This window comes from Macrotis lagotis, chromosome 1 (assembly GCF_037893015.1).
Source record: "Macrotis lagotis isolate mMagLag1 chromosome 1, bilby.v1.9.chrom.fasta, whole genome shotgun sequence".
Taxonomy (NCBI): domain Eukaryota; kingdom Metazoa; phylum Chordata; class Mammalia; order Peramelemorphia; family Peramelidae; genus Macrotis; species Macrotis lagotis.
This window is the reverse complement of record NC_133658.1, coordinates 503,042,390-503,054,450: the sequence shown is the minus strand read 5'-3', so window position 1 is coordinate 503,054,450 and position 12,061 is coordinate 503,042,390. Positions and strand designations below refer to the sequence as shown.

Here is a 12,061-nt window from a genome sequence, read left to right as displayed (position 1 = left end):
AACGCTCAGATCAGGAAAACAGCAATCATACTTGTCTTCAGATTAGAGCATTTTGGGAACCTCAAAATGTGTGTCTTAGAATAACACGACGTTCAATACCCAAGAAGGCAGCAATAGGGATTGCCTAGATCTTCTTTGTAAAAAAGTGACAAGCTGAAAGTCAAGAAGTAGGCTGGAAGAACAGACCAAATGAAAAAAAAAAACTATTATGGAAGAAATGCTCAAGACACAAATGCAGAAAAGAATAATTCCAAATCATCTAGGAGCAATGTCTGAGAAAAAAAAATACAGCTTGACCACAAACTCAGCTAAAGTAACTGGAAAAGATGAAACAAGGTGGGTTTTTTTTTTGGTAAAAGTGAAAGTTTATAGAGAGCAATTTGGGACTATGCCCAAAGGGCAACAAAAAATGTGCATACCCTTTGACCCAGCAATACCACTACTGGGTCTATACCCTGAAAAGATGATAAAAAAAAAAGGGGGTAAAAACATCACCTGCACAAAAATATTTATAGCAGCCCTGTTTGTGGTAGCAAAAAATTGGAAATTAAGTGAATGTCCTTCAACTGGGGAATGGCTGAACAAACTGTGGTATATGTATGTCATGGAACACTATTGTTCTATTAGAAATCAGGAGGGATGGGAATTCAGGGAAGTCTGGAGGGATCTGCATGAACTGATGCCGACTGAGATGAGCAGAACCAGAAGAACACTGTACCCCCAACAGCAACATGGGGGTGATGATCAACCCTGATGTCCTTGCTCATCCCTTCAGTGCAACAACCAGGGACAATTTTGAGATATCTGCAACAGAGAATACCATCTGTATCTAGAGAAAGAATTATGACTTAGAACAAAGAACAAAGACTATTACCATCAAATTAGGGAAAAAAAGCATTTTATTTTTCTTCCTTAAGGATATGATTTCTCTTTCATCACATTCAACTGAGATCAATGTATAACATGGAACCAATGTAAACACTAACAGAATGCCTTCTGTAGGGGGGTGGGGAGGGAACAAGAATGGGGGGAAAACTGTAAAACTCAAAATAAGTAAAATATCTCTTTAAAAAAAGTTAAGTTTGTTTCTATAAATTGAATTAAGGTGTTGGGGAGGAGAAGGAAAAGAAATAAGAGCTTTAGAAAAAAGAATTAGAAAGTAAATTAACAGATTTGCAGAAGAGGTACAAAACCTTGCCCAAGCTAAAAACTCCCTGAAAATTAAAACGAACCAAATAGAAACCAATGATTTTATGAAGCAACAAGAAATATTAAAATAAAAACAGAAGACTGAGAAAATAAAATGAAATATAAAGTATTTCAAAGCAAAAAACAAATGACTTAGATTGACCAGAAAAAAAAATTAAAGAATCACTAGACTATCTGAATAGCATGACAAAAAAAAAAAAACCCTGAGACTTAAGACTTCATGAAATCTTAAAAGATTTTCCAGATTTCTTAGAAAGACAAAATAGAGACGTGGGGAAGTAGAAAGAACCTAGTCACCTCCTGAAATTAACTTCAAAATGAAACTACCCCAGAATATCAAAGTCAAAATTTGGAGCTTGCCAGTCAAAGAAAAAATATAGTAAGCAATCAGAAAGAATTCAAGTACCAAGGAGCCACAATTAAGATCATTCGATTTAGCAACCAACATTATAAAGGAGCAGTGACCTTGGAATATGGTGGTCCAAAAGACAAAGAACACAAGTTTATTAGTCAAGAATTACTGTCTCAGCAATACTGAGTATTAGAATGCTCCGGGGGAAAAATGAGAGAAGACTTCCAAGTACTTCTGATGAAAAGACCAAAGTTGCAGAGATACTCTGAAGTTCAAACACAAGAATTAAGAGGAAACAAAAAGGTACTTCACAAAGACAAACTCTTCAAATAAGAGCAAAAGATACATGTGTCTCCCCTAAGTCCCATCATTAGGAGCCACAGAAGGAATTCAACTAGACAAGTTCTGGAAGGATTTCTATTTAAGAATAGAAAGAGAGAGGGAAGAATACACTGGACTTGGCGGGGGGGGGGGGGGGGGGGGGTCAAAGGGAAAAGGGAAAGAAAAGCTAAGGGAAATTAATTCACACCCAGAGTGTACAGTATCTATACAAAGAGAAGGGAGTGGCACTGACACATACAGAGTTTGGTACAGAAATACATTTTGCTCAACAGGGGAAGGAGAGAGAATTAGAGGGAGGATAAGGAAAGGATAAATGATAAATGCCAAACAAAACAAACTCTAAGAATGTACAAAAACAGAGATATTTTTGAAGTGGAAAATAATGGAAATATGATGGAGTGTACATACACTGAAGAATGGATGAACAAGTTACAGTACATAAATGTGATGGAATACTACTGTACTGAACTTTTTTAAAATCACCATACCAAAAAAAAAAATCACCATACTATAATCATCAACTAAGATTCCTGAGGACTGATTAAGCTATCCCACTACTGGAAAGACATGGAAGAACTCAAAATGAGATAATGCTTTTCTGATGTGGTCAATGGGAAAATTTCTTTTGACTGACCATACACGTTTGTAATGGATTTTGCTTTTCCCATGTTCTCAAATGGGGGTTTAGTGAAGTGGTGGTAGTAAAGAAGGGTATATGCTGGCTAATTAATTTTATTTTAAAGGGAGAAACAAAACAAAAAAGAAAACAGAGAGTCACAGATATACTATGCTTATCACAGTAAAAACCAAAGTACTTTTAAACTGATAAGGTGTGCCAACCTCTAATCTAAATGAATCATTTGGCTGAATTAAGAGACTAGGCAATCTCTTGTGGTAAAGTCAATGCTTTCTAAGTTTTTTTAGTCTTCAGACCACTTCAACAAATCAACTCATTTCTCAGAGTGAGGGAAAATCTAGAAGTTAACAGATTAAAGTTTTCCTCTTTTATTTGAAGAATCTTCCCAATTTGTCATTTGATATTTTTAACCTTCAATTTTGAAAACAAAATGATGTAGTTTTTTAAATTTATTTTTATTTTTTTAATTCTCATTTTGTACAAATGTTTTTTTTACATTAATAAAATATTCTTGTTTAAGAGTAAACAAAATACCCCTACCCCAATTAATATAGACTTGCTTGGGCAATAAAGTAAAGGGGAGAGAAAAAATGTTAAAATTAAAAAAATAATAGGAATAATTGTAGGTATGGCCAGGTGGTGCAATGGACGAAGCACCAGCCCTGGAGCCACGAGCACCCGAGCCCACATCCAGCCCCGTAGACCCAACAATCACCCAGCCATGTGACATGCAAGCCACCCCAACCCCACTGCCCTGCAAAAACCAAAAAGAAGAAAAAAAAACCCAAAATAATATAAAATAGTAATCATAGTAGGGGTGGCTGGGTGGCAGACAGAGCATTGGCCCTTGAGCCAGGAGCACCCAGGTCCACATCCGGCCTCAGACACCCCAAGATCACCCTGCTATGTGGCCCCAGGCAGGCCACCCAGCCCCATTTGCCCTGCACCCTCCCCCAAATAATAATAATAAAAAATGTGCTTCAGTCTTTGTTCCAACACCAACAACTCTGTCATGGGTGGATTGCATTCTTTATGGTAAGTCCATCGGAAAAGTTGCTTCCATATTTTTCCAACATTGCCATTGCTGATCGCAACTCCCTCCTTTCGTACTTCTCCACTACCATGTACTATATTTTCTCTCTCCTTTCACTGACTTTGCTGTAAGGTAGCTGAGTGGTGCAGCAGACAGATCCCTGGTGCTGGGGCCAAGAAACCCTGAGCCCCCATACCTCCCCTTAGGCCCAGAATCCACCTGGCCCTATGGTCCTGGACAGGGCTTCCAATCCCAGCCCCTTGCAAAAAGTAAAAAAGAAAATGTGTTATATCTGACCACTCTCCCCTCATGGTCCATCCTCTCCTCCTTTATTCACATCCCCACCCCTGCCCCCTGCTTCCCACTCCTTCTTACTCCAGATGTCTATACCCCATTGGGTATATATGCTGTTTCTTCTCCTAGTCACCTCTGATGAGATCCAAGTTTCCCTCATTCCCCCTTGCCTCCCCCCTTTCCATATCACTGCAATAGCTCACTGTAATAAAGAAAAAAACTTATATGAAATATCTTGGCCTATTCCCCCTCTCCTTTTTCTTTCTCCCATTACATTTCCATTTTTTTCTATTGACTCCATTTTTACACCATATTTTATTTTCGAATTCAGCTTTCTCCTGTGCTTCAACTATAAAAGCTCCCTCTACCTGTTCTATTAACTGAGAAGGTTCATGAGTATTATCAGTGTCATTTTTCTATGTAGGAATACATGCAGTTCATCATCATCAAGTCCCTCATATTTACCCCCTCTCCTCCAATCTCCATACTTCACCTGAGTCCTGTATCTGAAGATCAAACCTTCTGTTCAACTCTGGCCATTCCAACAGGAACATTTGAAATTCCCTTGGTTTATTGAAAGTCCATCTTTTTCCCCTGGAAGAGGACATTCAGCCTTGCTGGGCAGTTCATTCTTGGCTGCATTCTAAGCTCTTTTGCCTTCCGGTATATTATATTCCAAGCCCTACGAGCTTCCAATGTAGTTGCTGCTAAGTCCTGTGTGATCCTGACTGCAGCTCCACGATATTTGAACTGTGTCCTTCTGGCTGCTTGTAATATTTTCTCTTTGACTTGGGAATTCTGGAACTTGGCTATAACATTCCCAGGGGTTGGTTTTTTTGGGATCTCTTTCTCGGGGGGATCGGTGGATTCTCTCCATTTCTATTTTGCCCTCTGCTTCTAGAATATCAGGGCAATATAATTCCTTGAAAATGATGTCAAGACTCTTTTCCTGATCATGACTTTCAGGTATTCCAATAATTTTCAAATTATCTTTCCTAAGTCTGTTTTCCATATCAGTTGTTTTTTTCAATGAGATATTTCACATTTTCTTCTAAGTTTTCATTTTTTTGAAGTATTGATTCCTGATTTCTGATAAATTCATCAATCTCCCTGAATTCTATTCTTTGTCTGAAGGATTTATTCTCCTCAGAGTTTTCTTATCTCTTTTTCCATCTGGCCAATTTTGCTTTTTAAAGCATTCTTCTCCTCAGTAACTTTTTGAACTGTTTTATCCATTTGACCTAAGCTGATTGTTAGCATGCTATTTTCCTCAGCATTTTTTTGGATTTCCTTGACTAAGCTGCTGACTTCATTTTCATGTTTTTCCTGCATCTCTCTCATTTCTTTTCCCAGTTTTTCTTCTAACTCCCTCATTTGAGTTTCAAAGTCTTTTTTGAGCTCTGTCATAGCCTGAGCCCAATTTCTGTTTTTCTTGGGAGTCTTTAGATGCAGGAGCTTGTGCTTCCTCATCTTCAGACTGAGTATTTTGGTCCTTCTTGGGCTCATTTGCAAAATATTTCTCAATGGTGCTCCTCTTATTTCTCTGCTCATTTTCCCAGCCTGGGCCTTGTTTTGGGGTGCTTCCTGAGCTTTTGGGACACTCCCACAAGGGTCTCAGTGTGTGAGGCTCTGTCCTCCCTCCTGGTCTGTGAATGACCATAAGCGCCCCTCTGCCACGGGGCTGAGTTGGGGGGGGGGGAGGCCCTGATGTTCTATGGGGGGCCTAGACTGCTATCAGGATCTGAATGTGGTCAGAGCCTCAGAGTCCTGTTCCAGAGGCAGAGGACAGAGCTGGGCAGTCTCTCTTCACTCCCCTCCCTCAGCTCAATGGGCTCATGCCCTGGAGGCTCCTGCTTACCGGTTCTGGCAGAGGTCCCCCCGCTGTTCCCCCACTTTGTGCTCGGTACTCTCCCGGGGTGCAGCTCAGGAGACTCCCCTGCTGCTGTGAGCCGTGGCTCCCAGCACCCTGGGGCTGCCTCCGGGAGGCTGAAGTTCTTTTGCTCTGGTGGGCCATCCCTCTGGCGGGCAGCCCCTCTGACCCCAGGGAGCACAGCCTTTCTGCTCTTTTCCAGGTTAACTTTGAGTAGGAAAACTGCCTCACCAGGTCCCTTTGTGGGTTCTGTCTCTGGAAAGTTTAGTTAGAGTCCTTAGTTTCAAGTTTTATCAGAGAGCACCTCAATCCCTTCTTGTCACCATCTTGGCTCCGCCCCCCCCCCAAAATGATGTTGTTTTTGATACATATGAATCTCTCCAGCTTTCAAGTATACTGTTTGGAAAGACTTTAAATCATTTGCTTATAACTCTGAATGCACTACCTTAATGGAAACAATGTTATAAATGATGCTTAGGTTCCCACAAAAGTGTATTCCATTCTTACTTCAATATTTCAAAGCTCATTATTTAATACTTCTTCTGCCAGTGTACATTGCACAATTCTTCTGTGATTCAGTAAAATATTCTTCAATAGTAAATATGCCTCCCCCCCCAAAATATATCCTACAAGCCAGCCAACCTGCTCTCAAAACACAGTGTCTCTCAGCTGGCAAGTACTCCATAGTTTTCTGCACTTGCTTTAATTTGAAAAAAAAAAGCACCTTTAAAAAGTTTCAATTCAGGGTGGCTAGGTGGTGCAGTGGATAAGAGCACCAGCCCTGGAGTCAAGAGTACCTGAGTTCAGGGGCAGCTAGGTGGCACAATGGATAAAGCACCGGCCCTGGAGTCAGGAGTACCTGGGTTCAAATCTGGTCTCAGACACTTAATAATTAGCTGTGTGGCCTTGGGCAAACCACTTAACCCCATTGCCTTGCCAAAACTTAAAAAAAAAAGTTTCAACTGGACAAAGCATCCACAATACCACCTTGGTATGCCAAGGATCTATTTCCCAAGAAATGAGAAATGAGGATCAGGAACTGATCCATAAAGAGAGAAATATCTATAGCCATGTCAAACCAGAGACAAAGTTTAGATTAGACCCACTTAATTTGATCATCCTAAATTATGTTCCTTGTATTAGGGGCTATATTTACGGAATAGTAAGCTTTCACATCATTTTCAAAAATTTACCCTTTCTTTGGTATCACAAAATATTATTTTCACCCTGCTACAGTAATCTTCTCACCATGAGTAGAAATTGCCTTTACAATTCACTACAGCTATTATGTAACTAGACAAACAAATTGAAATAAGTAACATTTCATTTACTCATACATTCAACAAACATTTGTTGAAAAGCTACTATATTCAAGAAAGACAAAAAACTTTTTAAATTTCCTAACATACAGTATTCAGATTATTGAAAATAACAAACATCAGTCTGTATACCTTAATCATAAATGATCACAGTTTATGTGAAAATTCATTCACTTTTTTTGGGGGGGGAAGAAGTTTGGAATACTGAACAAAGAATGTTTATTCAAAATCTGCAAGGGATTAGAATTGTAGTTTCAATGAATCTGATATTTAAATACAGGTTAAAAAAAAAAAATCAAGTGTTCTCCAAACTCAGCATACACCAACTAAGACAGCCTAGAGAAAAAAGCCTATGCCCTAGAGGCTCATAAGCTAAAACAGAAAGAGAACAAATGACCATTTGTCCTTTGAGAACATAAATTTTATTGAACAAATAAGCGTAATTAGGATTAATTTGGGGAAAATGCACATCTCTTTTCCTAAATTCTATTGGACCCTGTCCCTTAAAAAAATAACTTCTATGTAGAGGCAGCTAGGTAGCACAGTGGATAGAGCCCTGCCAAAAAACAAAACAAAACTTCATTGAAGTTTTCTTTTTTCTTTTTTGCAAGGCAAATGGGGTTAAGTGGCTTGCCCAAGGCCACACAGCTAGGTAATTATTAAGTGTCTGAGACCGGATTTGAACCCACTCCTGACTCCAAGGCCGGTGCTTTATCCATTATGCCACCTAGCCGCCCCCTATGAAGTTTTCTGCCAAAAATTTCTTCCCTCAAAAAGTCATCAATAGTCAGGAGTACCTGAGTTCAAATCCGGTCTCAGACACTTAATAATTACCTAGCTGTGTGGCCTTGGGCAAGCCACTTTAACCCCATTTGCCTTGCAAAAACCTAAAAAAAAGAAAAAAAGAAAAAAGTCATCAATAAGACACTACTTATCTCTGAAACATTATCCCTAACTAGTTGTAAAGATTCCATAAATCCTAACTGAAAAATCCAATCTCACCATCTAAAAAAGGAAAAAGCTAACTAAATGTAAATTTAAGGTCCCTTCCCAACTCTAAAATTTCAAGATTACACACCTTATTTTTCCATAATGGAATAAATTGAACTCAAGAAACATAGGGGTAAAAAGGAAGACAGACTTTACGGGGACTACTACCAAGTTGTGGTTCTTGCTGCTTCTTTATGCAGAACAGAGCACTGTTGTGGTGGACAAATTGCTGAACTTGGAAGGAATCCTGCTTCTTGACACTTACTGTGATCCAGAATAAGTCACAACTTCTCTGGTCTTGATTTTCTCATTTCTGAAGTACAAACAATAGTACCACACCTCACAGAGTTTTTGTGAGAAGCAAATGAGATAAGGGGTAGAAACCTTAAAGTATTACATAAATGCTAGCTATTTTTATTGTATTGTTCCTTCCCATAAGACACCAAAGAACTCAGCATGATTTTGGAAATTTTTCTCTAAAAAGAAAGTCTGTCACTCCTCTTCACCTAGGCAATGAGCCAGAGTCAAAATTGAATAAGAGGAAAAGAATAGGATGGGTTTCCTTTGGTAAGTTGTTCAGCACTTTAAAGGAACCTATCCCAATCCTGGATACAAAATTCCCCATCTTATCAACACCAATATTCTCTGAGATATCTTATTCCTGCAAACCATGTAATACCCAGGACCTAGAATCAAAATTTCCTGAAGAATGTAGTGTAGCTAGGTGGCACAGTGTATAGAACATCAGCCCTGGAGTCAGGAGGACCTGGGTTCAAATCCAGCCTCAGACACTTAATAACTGCCTAGCTGTGTGACTCTTGGGCAAGTCACTCAAACTCCACAGCCTTAAATAAAATTTTTTTTAAAAAAGAATGTCTGGTTGCTACAAATATATTGTAGCTTATTACCAACGATAACCTGCAATTTTGTTGAGACTGAATCACTAGACATGTATGCTCTGGGCTTGGTACTAGAAACCTGGTAGAAGTTCAGTTCATCCCTTTCTGCACATATCCTCTCAATATGGGAAACTCATAAAGCAAGAAAACAAATTCCTTCCCTTACTCACTAGAATTTCTTAAGCTAAAAAAGAACAAAATGATTGCCTATTAGATAAACTACTTTCCAAGACTCCAAAAAGCATTTAAAAGATTTTTTTCAAGCAAATAAGGAATGGCAGAAGAGAACCAGTTTTTAATGCTATGAAAGATAATCACTGGATAAATTTAATGATTCAACGGTTCTCATAACATGTTAACAAGAATGTCTCTTAACCTTCCCCCTTCCGCCAATATACACCAATAGAATTTTGTCTTTGGCACTTCTACAAAGTCTTTATCACGGATATTAAGCACAGAGAATTGAGAAAGCATGAAAGAGTTGTGATCTCCACCAGTACAAGTATATCCAGGGATAAAATGAGATCTACTGTAGAATCAAAGTAAAAGTAAAGGTGTAGTACATTTGTGTTAAAAAATAATCAAGTGCTGAAAGTGAAAAGTTTCTGCATAGTCAACATTAACGCATCTAGAATCAGAAGGGAAAGGATCAAATAGATTCATGACTTAAATATAAATAAATAAGTTAATATAAATAATATAAATAAGAAGAGCAAAGAATTTTTACCTTTCAGAACTATGAATTCCATTTTGATGACACAAAATTTAAAAGTTTTTGCAAATAATCAACATGATTGCAGGTTAAAATTAGAAATTTAACAATAAACTAGGAAAAAGCTTGCAAGTTATCCCAGATGAATTCTTTTTTTTTTAAGGTTTTTGCAAGGCAAATGGGGGTTAAGTGGCCTGCCCAAGGCCACACAGCTAGGTAATTATTAAGTGTCTGAGACTGGATTTGAACCCAGGTACTCCTGACTCCAGGGCCGGTGCTTTATCCACTACGCCACCTAGCCGCCCCCCCCAGATGAATTCTATAAAAACATTAATATTATTTTAAAAATCTTTTAAGAAATATAGCAAAGCTCAGAAAGGCAACTCGGAATTTAGAATTTAATGTTTATTTGAGCTATTTCAATTAATGAATTTTTTTTTAATTTTGCAGTTACCCATTCCATTTTGTTGATCGATATCCCTTCATAAGAGAAAAATAAGATTACCTAACAAATTTCTACAACTTTGAGCAAGTCTCATAATGTCCATGTAGCTAATTAAGATGGAAAGAGATGATGCAAATGATGGTAAAGATAAGTGGATTCATATCTGTTTGAACTGTAGCTAAATAGTTAATTAAATATTGGTTTTGTAACAACTTCAATAACTGATCAAATGACATAGGGCTCTTTGAAATTGAAATAAATAAGATCGACAAAGAGGAAACAAAATTATCACTTATTGCAGATGTTATCAAGCTTTACTTATAAAACTCTAGGAAATCAACTAAAACTTAGCTAAAAAAACTTAGTTTCATCAAAAATGAAGATATAAAAGAAACTTACATGAATCAATCAGCATTTTGGTATATTACTAACTAAACCTAAAAAAAAAGAGAAATTCCATTTAAAGTAATGATAGAATGTATAAAATACCTGGGCCAAGACTAATACCCAGGCACAAAATATTATTTTCAAAAATAAAGATAGCTCTAAATAATTAGAATTATATTAATTTCCAAGGATAGGTCAAGCCAATATAGTAAAAATAACAAGACTAAAAAATTAATTTACTTATTCACTTCCATAAAACTACCAAAGGATTCTTTACAGAGCTAGGAAAAATTAAGAAAATTTATCTGCAGCAACATAAGGTAGAAAGGTAGGAAGAGAGTCAAGTATCTTAAACTATACTATAAAATATTAACCATCAAAAAATGGTACAAATACACAATAGAAGCAAACAAGTACAGTTGTTTCATGTTTGATAAACCCAAAAGACCACAGATATTGTGTAAGAATTCTGAATTTAGGGGCAGCTAGGTGGCGCTGTGGATAAAAACACGGGCCCTGGAGGCAGAAGGACCTGAGTTCAAATCCAAACTTGGATACTTAATAATTACCTAGCTCTGTGACCTTGGTCAAGTCACTTAACCCCACTGCCTTGCAAAAAAAAATTCTCAATTTCAGTCATTAAAATATGGAAAAAAGTGGAAAGTCTGAAAAAACTAGATACAGAACATTATAAACCAAGATAAGTTTCAAAACAAATGAAACTTAAAACATAAAGGGTGATAAAAACAAATTAGAGGAGCCAAGAAGAACCTTTTAAAACTATGGATATGTGAGAGTTCATGACCAAGCAAGAGATATAGAGATTAGATAAAATGGACAACTCTGATTATAGAAAAAAAAAATGCAAAAATGTTTTCACAAACCAAACCAATGCAGATAAAATTAGAAGGGAAATATATAACTGGAGGGGGTGGGGGTTAGAATCTTTTCAACAAATTTCTCTAATAAGTACTGTCATGTCCAAGATATCTGAGGAGCTAATTCAAATGTAAAAGAATAAGAACCACTCTCCAGACCAAAACCTATGAACAGGTTTCTTGGGAAAGAATACAAGCTAGTAATAGTCATGTTTAGAAAAAAAAATCTAAATCATTATTTAAAGAAATGCAAATTAAAATAACTATCTCATAATCATTATATTGGAAAGTTGACAAAAAAAAAAACCCCACAAAAATTGGTGGGAAAACAGGCACATTAGTGCACTGTTGTGGAGATTTTTTTCCCCCCAAGAGGAAAAAGATTCAATATACAAAAATATTTATAATAGTCCTTTTTTGTGGTGGCAAAATATTGGAATCATAGGTGGAGTGGGGAATAATTGGGGAATAACTGAACAAATTTTGATAAAGGAATGAATGAATGTGAATAGCATATGATCTCAGACACTTACCAGCTGTGTGATTCTGCAATATTCACAAACTGTTTGCCTCACTTTTCTTAAGTGTATAATGAACGGGAAAAGGAAAAGGAAAACCACTCCAAATGCAGGTAAAAATCATACTATTTTCACTTTGTTTTTGGTGGGTTATTTCCCCCCTTTTGATCCTTTTC

General features: G+C 37.3%; 1 protein-coding gene across 7 annotated transcripts in view; it reads right to left on the bottom strand.

Annotated features, from left to right (window-relative positions):
- The window catches only part of LOC141506865 (SR-related and CTD-associated factor 4), a 109,571-nt gene that overhangs the window by 89,299 nt on the left and 8,211 nt on the right, over nt 1–12,061 (bottom strand). The window contains exon 1 of one of the 7 annotated variants that reach the window (XM_074214013.1): nt 10,502–10,520. The exons of the other annotated variants lie outside the window; for them this stretch is intronic. The gene's annotated coding sequence lies outside the window, so the exon portion shown is untranslated. Of the gene's footprint in view, nt 1–10,501; nt 10,521–12,061 lie in introns of those variants that run through there. 7 annotated transcript variants of the gene reach the window in all.